This window comes from Quercus suber, unplaced genomic scaffold, assembly GCF_002906115.3.
Source record: "Quercus suber isolate HL8 unplaced genomic scaffold, Cork oak 2.0 scaffold_396, whole genome shotgun sequence".
NCBI classification, from domain to species: Eukaryota; Viridiplantae; Streptophyta; class Magnoliopsida; order Fagales; family Fagaceae; genus Quercus; species Quercus suber.
Genome location: NW_027069848.1, coordinates 565442 through 578599, shown reverse-complemented (window position 1 = coordinate 578599; position 13158 = coordinate 565442).

Below are 13158 nucleotides of genomic sequence, written 5' to 3'. Positions count from 1 at the left end.
TTTTTTCTCTCTTTTTATTTCTTTAATTGGTCCCATAATGCTCCTCTATTTGATATGACATAAAAAAATTTTGCAACATGACAGTTGATCCTGGACCCATTGATCATAGTGTTTTGACGCAACAAGTGAATCATCAATCTGAGTTACTTTGGAAACCTAAAGGCCAGGTAAAAAATCTTTACATAATGCTATTTGGTGATTTTATTTATCAATATGGTTGCATCTCAACAATAAATAAAGTCAGTAGTCCAATTATTATTGTTAAGACTATAAGAGTATGATTGGGCAAGACCAGGGGATAATTTATTAACTTTTTTGTGAAGTGATAGAAGAAACCTAACATGGATGATCCATAGGAGATTTAATTTTATTTTCTTTATAACTTTGAAATTATATTTTACATTGCGCCCGGGATTTTAACATTTTGCTCCATTGTGAATCTATTTGGTTTAAACCTATGTCCACATCCATGGAAACTAAAGTAGCACTATTTACAAGAATACATCTGTTAGTTCACATCAATCACATGTTTATAATATGTTTCCTCATACATGTTGCATTCTGAAACTGTTGATATGTAGATTTACTCCCACCATCTTCCATTTCCCTCCCAAATTGGTGATGTATCTTGTTGGAGCATTTTAATATTATTTAATTAAAATGAATTTATATGACAACATAAATGTAAAGATTGAGAATTAATATGGAATATAAGAAGTTAGTAGAATGTTTAATCCCACATTGAAAATGAGAGAGACTTTTTTATTCTTTTTTATATTCATTGGTGAGTAAATGGTTTTTTTATTATGGAAAATGAAGAGTCATTCACCAACTTAATGGATTAGCTATTGGGCCTATTTATTTCTTCAGAAACTTTTTATCTCATCCATTAATTATGTAACACCAACCCATTAGATTTATGTCTAGCAATGAATCTTGTAACACCTACTACATCATAATTATGAACCTAATTAATCAAACTAACTTGGGTAATAATTTCACGAGGCCCATTGGGCTTATAAATAGACTCATTCAAACCCATCCAAGTAACTGCAACATTACAGCATTACATACCAAAAAATCCAGCAATTACAAGCATTCTTATACACTAAAAAATAGAGAGGTTTTTGGCAAAGAATGGTGTTATTTATGTTGGATCTTTAAGCTTGAACACTTTGTGCAGAGGTTATTCTAGTCATACGACATTTATTGGGCTGTTGTATCATGGGGAAAACAAGTTAGAGAAAGTCTGGGTTACAAAGTTTAGCCAACCAAAGGCTTGAATCTCCTTAAAGAGAGCAAGTGTCATGCCTCAGTCCAAATAATGTTGTGTATTTCTTATCTTCAAATTAATAATATTCAGGGGGTGTTTGAATATCACTTATTTTACTGAAACTGAAAAATTATTACAGAAAGTGCTGTGGATAAAAGTAAAAATTAGTTGAAATAATACAGTGAGGCCCATGAATAGTAGTAAAAATAAGCTAAATAGTGAAAATAATTTTCATTTTTCATCCTAACCCAAACGCACACTCAGAAGTATTATTCAATTTCTCTTTATTTTATTTCCATTGCTATTGTGTTTGCACAAACAAATCTTAAATTCCTTTTAGACTTGATATGTGATCTTCTCATTTGACTTTTTTTCCTCCCCATGCTAAGATAAATCTGAGTAGTTAAGTACTATGGTTGTTTAATTTATTACTACAACATTGTTTTTTGTGTGAGAAGCTACGTAGCTTCAAAGTCCAACACAAAGAATTTCATCATTAGTTTTGTGCTTTGTAGCCTTTGAATGAGTAATTTGTTTTGAGTAATCTGTTTGCAGTTAGTGTTGCTCTTAGTGATTAGCCGTTGTTGCAACTCTCCTGCGGTTTTATTGGTAGTATGTTTTGTATTTTGATAGTTAAAAGTTGCATCTTAATCTCTATATATTTGCTGCAGTGCTGCTACTTTTCTTTTTCTTTTCTTTTCTCTATATGAATACTGCTTCTTTTTCTTTGTATTGGGATTCTTACTGAATTTGAGTTCAACTTCCTTAAGGTAGTCCAATATTTTATCAAGCTTGCAAGCTTGAGTAACGTATCCTGCTTTCAAGGCTAGAGACTTTAAGAATGGGTCCTTAAATTGAGTGTTGAAGTTGTTAACCACATGTCTAATGCAATCTCAATGATATACCGATACATGTCATGGGGCCACTGTGCAATGGATGATACGATGGCTCTATGTCGGTAAGATATTATGCAAATGCCGGAATCGAGTACCAAATCCTGTATCACGCACTGTTATTGATTCCATTCTATTCCGGTCGGAATGGCTAGAAAATTCCATACCAGTCACTTCACCGGCGCGAAGCACCCCTTTGTTCCACCTCAGGTTGAATTCTAGTTGATTCCAGTCCATTCCAGTTGATTTTGGTGAGTTTCGGCCGATATACCAATTCTAGCCAGTATTGAAATCAAACTTGATCAACCCATCTTGTCACAGTGCCAGTCACATAAAGAAACGCATCCCATTACAGTAGTCTTCTTTTTCTTCTTCTTCAGTTAGGGCTGTAATCGGTTTGGATCGGTCGGTTTTTTTTTATCTAGCCAACCGAAACCAAAATTTTCAATTTGTAAAAGTCTCAACCAAAACCGACCAAAATAGTTGAAAAACTGTCGGTTTCAGTTTGTTTCAATTGTTGGGGTTTATGCCCTAAAATCCAATTGGTTTGCATGTCATGAATAATTAAGTTGTCTAAATATATGAGACTATCTATTTATGAACTAATGGGACATTATCTTAGTCTATGAGATGCATAGTATGTGATTTATGTGAAAAGTCACAGAAGATGTAAATCACAAGTTCTTTGTAAACTTAGAATTTTAGTTCAAAGTCAGTGATGAAATTGGGCATTTCATCTGCGAAGACTATGACATATCAACTAAGATGATTTGTCTTGATTTGTCCCTCGATCGATCGAAAAAATTAAAAATTCGAACTTGACCTCCTGACTTTTTCGATTGATACTCGATTGCCTAGTAATCAAAAATCAATTTATTTAAAAAGTCTGATCACTGTTTCATTCGATCGATTGAAATAAGGAAAATAAAAAAATAAAAAAAATTTCTAAGTGTTTTCACAATAAAGAAAAAGCAATGCGATGTGTGATTAGATTACACATGGTTCTAACTAAAAGACCTAATGATATCAAAGGTATTAGTTTAATAGAACTCTTAGTCCTAAATAGTTTGGGACTTGTCTTTTAAGAAACATTCTAATGAGATTAGAATTGTTGTGTGATTGAAAGTTCTTAATTTATTTTAATTAGAAGTTTTAATGAGATTAAAGCTTAATTAAAAGGTATATAGTTTCCAATGAGATTAGAATACTTTATCTAATAAGTTAAGGATAGGATTCTATAAAACTAATTTTTGATCCATTAGTGTTTAAGGAATCCTAAATAGTTTAGGACTTCCATTTTAGTTAGTAATTCTAATAAGATTAGAATCTTCAACAAGTGCAAGGTTATTAATTGTGATGGGATTACAATTATTTAAGAAAAACTCAAATAATGAGTGGAAGTGTTGAAATCACCCTTTTGTTGAGTTTATTGTAATGTGAGTAGGTACCTTGTCTTGACTTCGAGTCTTGCATTCCATGCAGATGGTATTTATTTCACGGATTACAAGGTTAAACTTCTTTGTTATAGTGCGAATGTTCGTTACACTATTGTGACATGACTTAGTTACATCACATTGAATTTAAACAATTAAATACATTTAATGTGTAGGGTTAAAATTGTGATTAGATCACAATGATTTTAAAACAATCCACTTGTTTTTAAATTTCTAGTGGGAGAGAGATTCAAGGGTTGATTCTCACGGCCTCCATTGTTGGTTTATAGTAGTGTGATTAAGCACCTCGCCTTGGCGTATATGCCTTGCTCCCTTCGGAGGGTGTTTTATTCATGATACTACAGGTTAAGCTTCTTAATGATGGATGAAGTGTGTTTTAACATTGAGAACAACCACGCTTCCGTGGAGTTACTTGGTGACTCACATTGATTCTAGGCAATGGTGTACATTAGACTAAGTGTAATGTTAACCTCCCTTCGGAGCTATGTCATTATTACTTAGAGGCTAAAGGAAAAGCGGCAAATTATTTTTGTTTGGTAAGAGTTACCATGATAGTATTAATAATGAGAATAATTCTCGCTTGATCACAGTGATTGGTATGACCTCGCTTCCGAGGAATATTAATTGCGGGATTAGGTTGCCGTTGCACCTAGTATATTATGGTTTTCGGGTTCCATATTATATGGTTATGGATGCAAAATGATAATGTAATGGTATTTAAGTTCATGGTCTCAATATAAAGTTGTCATAAATTTTGTCCTCTAGCTACTATTTTAATTGAATCACATTAACTAAGAAATAATTTTGGACATGGTTCTTAAAGAAGCCGAAGTACATACTTATGTTTTGATTCAAGATTGTCATAATTTTCTATACATGAAGCATTTATGGAAGATACCTTATGATGTAATCATAGTCTTCATTCAAATGCTAAAATGTTACATTGGCTTCTATCTCAATTGTGTTACAGCATGAGATGCAAGAGTTAGTACTAGATTTAGACTTTATTTTAAGTCTAAATGAGATGTTTTGGTATGAAATATCGTGCTACTAGACGATATTCGATATAAGTCATATTGAATGCCAAGAAAAGCTGAAGGAGTTCCAATTCCACATCATTATATGAATTGGAATTCTTGGATGTAGAGATTAAATGTTAATCTCATATGGATATGATCCATAAGTTCTTGTTAGAATCATTTGATCAATTCAGATTGTTTTGAAAATAAATTTTATTTATATTATCTAAATAGATGAGTGAGTTCTATGCAATGGAAGACATCCTAAAAGCTAAGGCTAGGATCAATATGATTTAATTCAAATTCTTAGCCTAAACTGAAATATAAGGGTGATAAGAAGAAGAATTATAATACCAAACAGTTGGGCAAGCAAGTTGCCCTAGTAGTTGCCAAAAGGAAATTAGACTCAAAAGTATGACCAAAGGAAAGTTTTTCTGGTTTGGTTAAACTAAGTTTTGTCCATGATTGTTTTCTAGATGGAAATTTACATGTTTTACCTTTTAAAGAGAAAATTTTCATCCTTTGGTATTATATGTTTTGACACTTATGTCTAGATCTTATTGATCTAAATGGTATTCAATATTGGTGAAAGATGGGCTTTTAGAACCATTATTTTGTTAAATTCTCAATCTATGAATTCTATTTAGAGGATAATATGATCTAGGACTCCTTTATGGTAAAGGAATATAGTATTAATGACTTCTTTAAGTCAGTGCATACATGAAGGAGGAATAAATTTTTTTTTTTTACAAATAGTAAAGTACATGATAAGTATTTCCATTTGCTTATTTCTTTTGGTGATATACTCTAATAATTATTATACATTTTTTAAAATTGATTTCAAAAGTTTGTTCCTATAACATTTATCAAATTGTGAATTGGGTGAAAACCTAGTATATGATACTTCCACTTTTGGAGATGTCCAGCACTTATGCTAGAAAGGAAGTCTGCCAAATTGAAATCAAAAGGTAAAAAATGTGTGTTTATGATGGGTATCCAAAAGAAATTGCATAAGATTATTTTAGTGGTCATAAAGTTCTTACAAGATGTTTGTAAAGTACAAATATAAAGTTCTTGATGATGACTATGTGAATAATATTAAAGAAATGTTCTAGAAGAAAATGTCAGAATTTTTTGTAAGACAACTATAAAATACATTTAGAAATCAGATGGTTGTATTAGATACACCACAAAGTATTATTCTATATATATATATATATAGCTAGTACACCGGTACAATATCATAGTGGGAGGATTGTAAATTCATACTTTTGGGATAAACTTTTGAAGTCATTCCACAAGGATAAGAATCTGATCCTCAGTCCTACGTAGAGGCTATAGATGATATGAATATGAATTATTGGATCAAGGTTATGTGAATAGAATTAGATTCTATTTAAAGTTTAGAACTTGTAGAGGCGCATATTGGCATTGAGCCTATTGTTCTCAAATGGGTTTACAAGGAAATGAAATTGATAGAATTGAAGGTGCAAATCTTCAAAGTCAAGACTAGTGGTGAAAAGATTTATTCAGAAAGAAATGATTCGATTATGAAAAGATTTTTTCACTAATAGTCAAGTTTGACTCTACCTAGATTCTCTTATCCACTATATTTCATTTTGATGAAATATAGTAATGGATATCAAGAAAACTTCTTTTAGTAGCAATCTTGAGAAAAACATCTATATGATGTACTTAGACTTGTTCATAGCAAAGAACCAATGGTGATTAGCATGCAAGTTGCTTAAAGTCCATTTATGGACTAAAGCAAGCATTTAAATCATAAAATATCATCTTTGATCAAGAAATCAAATTATTTGATTTTGATCAAGTATTTAAAAGCCTTAAATGTGTAAAGCTATATAGAATAATAAATCTTTTAATGTATGTTGATGACTTTCTAATCATTTAGAATGATGTAGAATTGTTGTCATCAATAGAATTTTTGGTTGTCTAGTCCAGTTTGATATAAAGTACTTGGGAAAGACTAGCTACATCCTAAGAATTATAACTTTGTTAAAATTCATAAATTAGGATGTTGGGTCTATCTCAAACTGCTTAAATAGATTAGGTTCTAAACAAGTATAACATGAAATACTTTAAGAAATGATTCTTTCCTTTCAAGTTTGAAGTTCTTTTATATAGGACTATAGTCCTAAGACATATAAAAGGAAGAGCATATTAAGACGGTTCTTTATTTCATATTAAAATGAAGTCTTTATGCTATGCTATATACTAAGTAAAATATTTATTTTGCGGTGGGCATGGTAAGCAAATATCAATTGAATCAAATATCACTTAATTTAGTAGGAGTAAAGCATATACTCAACTATCTTAGGAGAATGAGAGATTATATGCTTGTCCACAAAAGTGAAGTTTTGATGTTTATTGGATGTACAAATACTGACTTATAGTTTGACTGAGATTCATGAAATTGGACTTCAAGATATGTGTTCATCCTAGGTGGTGAAGATACACATTAAGCGTAAGTATCATCTCATTAGAGAGATATGAGTACGTGAGAAGTAGTAGTAGAAAAAGATAATTTATGTAATAAATCTGACTGAAACTTGTTTCCAAACCTTACCTTAGAGTGACTACGAGTTACTCTAAAGGGAGATAAGTGTCAGATACATGGTAGATTGTCTTTGAGGGCAAGTGGGAGATTGTTGGGGTTTATATCCTAAAATCCAATTAGTTTGCATGTCATGAATAATTAAGTTGTTTAATTATATGAGACTATCTATTTATGAACTAATGGGACATTATCTTAGTTTATGAGATGCATAGTATGTGATTTATGTGAACAGTCACAGAAGATGTAAATCACAAGTTTTTTGTAAACTCAGAATTTTAGTTCATAGTCGGTGATGAAATTGGACATTTCATCTGCGAAGACTATAATATATCAACTAAGATGATTTGTCTTGATCATGAAAGTGGAAACTTCTAGTTGATATGTTAATATGTTTTAAGAGTTAAGACATATTGAACTAGACTGCTGTGAGATTTGTTATTCTCCTAGTGACTATCAAATGAATAATAAATCTCACGAGTTATATTTACATCAACTCTAAATCCTGAGAGAATAATGGACCTGATTATGAGATGTAGGTTGCCTTGATATATTAGGAGTGAGATCTATAAGTAACGGTCAAAATCTCAGTATGTTGGGCAGCCACATTTAATGTTAATGGAACATATATTCTCAAGATGGAATTCATAATCTCTTAACGAAAATATAAAATATTCCCTTGAGATAAGTTTAATGGGTTTGGTTATTCAGAGTGTTGGACCCAACCACTTTAGTAAGGAATTACTAAAGTATATATTTATAGAATTGGATTTCATAAATATATATTGAATAACATAAAGGATTAAACTGGGTACTTAAGGATTAAGATTTAGTATTTTACAAAGTGACAACTTACATTAATGACTTTGTATTACTACGAATATTTTATGAAGGGGTTGAATATATAATAAAGTCTTGGGATATAATTTATAGATAAAATTTAGAGTGCAACTATATTTATATAGTGGTATTAAATATAATTAATGGTAACTTTGGACTTGTCAAGAGTTGACAGAAAAGCCCAAGGCCCATTGAAGTTAGTGTTTTATTGGTCCCTTTTGGTCCCACTCCAAGCCACACACTTAAGCCCAATTGGAAAGGCCCAAAAGGCCAGCCCAATTAGATAATTGATTAGATACAAAGGAAAAAATGTACAGAATATTGGTAGAGAGTAACATCATTGTGAAATAGTGTGTATATGAGTTTTTTGTCATTCTCTAATCATCCCTTTGTTACCGATTGAGAGTCCACTCATCTTAGGCATCAAGTGGAATTGGAGTGAAAATTAAAAGTCTCCCAAGAACTTCTGATCTTCAGTTTTGAATTTCACTGCACCAAGGTACGCTCTCTTGTACTCGAATTTTGAAATTTACATACTGCATGTTATAGATTGAGGATGAAGTAGATCCGTTAATTTTCTGCTGTGTACATACTTATTTTCAACAACAGTTTCAGTCGGTTTCGGTTTTTGATCCTAGAGTTTGGACCTTTGGTTTTTTTTACAAAAAATGCAGTATTCAATATGTTGTTACTACACAACAGAGATTCAGCCAAGCACATGGGTTATCATTTTTTCAAATCCCTAACTTTATTTGCAAATAAAACTTGAAAAAATAAACATCTTGATCTTGATTCACTATTTTTAAAGCCATAACTTTATTGATTCAAATTCAGTATAAAACAAAACCCAAAACATAAAACAGAGAGAGGGTATCAAGATTTTCAAAAGAGACTCACTGTGAGTCTTGACTCTTGAGATGAGAACCGATGATCAAGCAGATTTGGAGCTCCTCTATGGCTTCGCGGAGATGGTCCTCGACTTCACAAAGGCAGCGCTAGGCATCGACGTTGTCTTGGAGTGGCGGTGATGGTGGAGACCCTGCTACTGATGCCATTTTCGTTGCACAGCCACAATTACAACGAGAAGAGAGGGTGGCATGGGGAGGGCAACGAGTGGTGGCGGCAAAGGCAGATTGGCGTGAGAGGGAGTGTGGAGTGGAGGCCAAAGTGAGGCTGTCTGTAGTTTGAACATGAGAGAGAGGAAAGTTTGAGAGTGAAATCTGAAAAATGTGGAGTATGGAGAGGAGGGATATCTAACTTTTAGTGTAATTAGTTTAATTAGATATTTACTTAGTTTAATTATAGGTAATTAGTCTAATGAGTTTTAAAATGCTCTGTTTACTTAGTTTATTTGGCCGCATCTTTTGAATTTTGAAATGAAATGATGGAGGCTCATTGCCCAATTGTTAATCACTGAGTTATATTAAACTGAAATGATGGTCGATAAGGGTCCATTGCCCAACACAAAGCTGCTAGCCAAAGCATATCATTTTTTTTTCTTAGGAGAATAGCCAAAGCATATCTCACTGATCAGTCAGAGTCAATATTTACAAAATATTATATATTTAAGCACTACTTTGAGAACATACAAACTCACCTAGAGGTTGTTTTACGTGGTGCAAAATCTCTCCTCTTTGAATACCAAACGCTGATGGCCGACAAGAGGATATAATTTATTTGGTTTTGGCAGCCTTTTCCTGCCAGTGCTTCAGTATTATATATTATCTTATCAGGCTTGGAGTATTATATTGGTTAGCATGTCCTTGTTTTGAAGCCCAATCAGTTGTAAGCTCAGGACCCTTTTATACTTCTTTATAACTTTTGTACTTTTACTATCCTACCTTCTTCAGTCAAAAATAAAAAATAAAAAATAATAATATATAATATATATTTCGGTTCGGTTCGGTCGGTTTGGTGTATTAAAATTTGCAATCGAAAACCGAACCAAAATTTTCATTTTTTACATAATAAAACCAAAACCAAACCGGAACCGAAACCGAAATTGAACCAGAATTTCAGTTTGGTTCAGTCAGTTTGAAGCGGTTTAAGTGATATTTTAGTTTTTATTTTTTATCTTTCATTATTTATAGACATTTTAATCTTTAATATTCTAAAAAAAATGTTAATATTAGTTTAAAACTCTAGATATATATTTTGGACTAAAGATCTTACTTATTGAAATATAAACTTATAATTTTAATACCTTTAATAATTTATATGAGATTTAATCAATATCATACATTTAAATACATATAAATATATACTAGTGGTAACTCCGAAATGGTACGCCGAAATAGGTCAATACTGAAATATTCCATTCCAATGGACAAACTGAAACAAGTTCCAAAATGGTATTCATAACATTGGTATCGCGGTCCTCATGCAAGATAAAAATCATCCCCAACTAGCCCTCGTCTCATCATCCACCACTGCAAAGGCAAGCGGAAAAATCATTGTTAGCATCAGTAGCCATTGCAATCAACAACTTTCCTTTATATTTTCCATAAAGATGAGTTCCATCAATACTAATTATTGGCTTACAATGTGCGAATCCAACAATGGAAGGAGCGAAAGCCTACACCATATACTTGAATATAATAGTACCTAGTGTGTCCTCGTTGATCGACCAATACGACACTTGTGTACTCGGATCGCTATTCTTATATGCCAACAACAGCTTCTGCAACTTTTGATACTACTCTTCCCAATTCCCATGTATGTTTGTAATAACCTTTTGTTTTGCATCTCATATCTTGTAGTACAATATTTGGTGCTGAAACCTTTCCTTCATAAGGTTTTGGAGATCCTTTATTTTGCAAATATAATCTTCAAGTACATATTTATGAAGTTCTTTGGCAAGAAAATTCGAGTCCATCATTCTACCATCTTTGTTCACCCCAACCGATGGACAAGTGTAAGGACCACAATATACTATGATGTCCCATAGTCCGTTTAGTTTCCGTTGCGAGAATGCTTGGACTTTCCATGCACATGAATCACTCACGCACTTCACACACAATCTCTGCTGGTTGGACCACTCAGTTATATAACTCTCTTTGTTGTCCATAGAGCAAACTACTAATGCTTGCCTCACCACCTCTTTATTAGGGAAAATCAATCATTTGCTAAAATTCATTCCCCGCACCCAACTTGATGAAAATGATATCTCAACATTTGAAGGATCAACTATATTATCCCAAGTTTTTGCATGGAATGACGAGCTATGAGCTTCGTAAGTAGGTAACATATTCGTAACTTGTTGCACACCTATATTATTGCCTACATCATCATCATCGTGAAACTCTATAGCATGATCATCCTCATCATCCACAGCATCATTATGATTTGTATCAATATTTTCATAGCAATCAACATACTCATGAAAGTCATCTCTCCCAATCATCTCTTCATACTCATCTCTACCATGATCAACATCAACTTCGTCTTCCACCCTTCGAGATTGAATATATTCATGTTGATAATTAGATCCACAAACCTCCATTGGAGTTTGTGTCTTGTAACATGATAGTGTATAACCCCTAATTGTGGTGCACGGGGTAAGAGTCGGATGACCATCCGCTTGTAATGATTGTAATTCTTCCCCTCCACCACCCTCCAAAGTTGTTTGTTGCACATCTTCGTCACCGAGTTCTATACAAGGATCCACACTTATATACAACTCAACAACTTTAAACTGGGGGGCAAAGTTTAACCTGTCAAACATAATCTTAACATACTTGTCTCATTTTATTTCAAAAGTGTGAAGACAATGCGGTCATTGAAAACTACATGAGGAGCACGATATATAATTCTTAAATATGTCAAGAAACCGACGGTCCAAATCCATCTCTTTCATAATTTTCTTTTTCAACTTCTTCAAATTGATCTCCTGCCCTTTTTTTAACTAAAGAATCTCTAACTTTTTACCAAACCCTTCATACATCACTCCATGAGTCACATTGCTATGGGGCTCTCTACCATAATATAGATATAAATCAATTGAACTCATTACAAACCTCTTCAAAGTCAAATGAATTTACTAAAAGTTAGTGACAAATATAACACTTTTATCCGATATGAACTATAAAATATTGTCTCTAAGCAAATATAAAGATAACATTGTATGATCCACCAAACAATTATAAACAATTGAAATTTTATTATCTCCAAGCAAATATAAAATATAAAATATAACATTGTATGGTCCGCCAAGTAAAAATAACATTGTATGGTCCATGAAATATAACATTGATGATAATATTTTTGAAATTTCCAAGCAAAATTTTTATTAAAGATAACATTTATGAATAACCAAGCAAATATAAAATACTGTCTCCAAGCACATATAAATATTCAAATTATGATACTCAAGCAAATTTTTATATGGTCACTAACCTTTAAAAATTAAAACTCGTTACACCTTACAAATAACAACCCATTACAATTAACAACACATTGCAAATAATAACAATGTGTTACTCATACACATTACAAATAACAACCCATTACAAAGAAAAACCCAATACATATTGCAAAGAGCAACCCATTACAAAGAACAAATAACAACCAATTACAAATACCCAAAAAAAAAAAAAAAAAAAAAAAAAAATACAAAGAACATAACACATTACACATAAACACTATAAAAGTGGTATGTGTATATATATTTACCAAATGAAAACTTATATTAAACAGGTCTAACCAAAAAAAAAAAAAAAAAACATTTGAAAAAGGTTTAGATATTTACCTACAAATTGAAGAAGAAGGGAAGCTTTTAATTTTGTAGAATGATCAATGAAAGTTGGTGGGTGTGAAGTAAATAAAGAGAGTTTGGGCGTAGGAGAGTTGGGACTGCTAAGAGCAAATGTGATATGTGAGTTGTGTGTGTGAGTTATGTGATAGTTAAGAAAATTGACACAGATAGGGTAGGTTTTGTAATTAATTGAAACTCAAGTTTAGCAAACTCGGGTTCCATTTAAAAAAAAGAAAAAAAATTACCCACCAAGAACTCAAGTTTAGTAAACTTGATTTCCAAGTGGGTAAATTTTTTTAATAGGTTGGAACTTGAGTTCCATGTCTTTTTTTTTTTTTTTTTTTTTTTTTT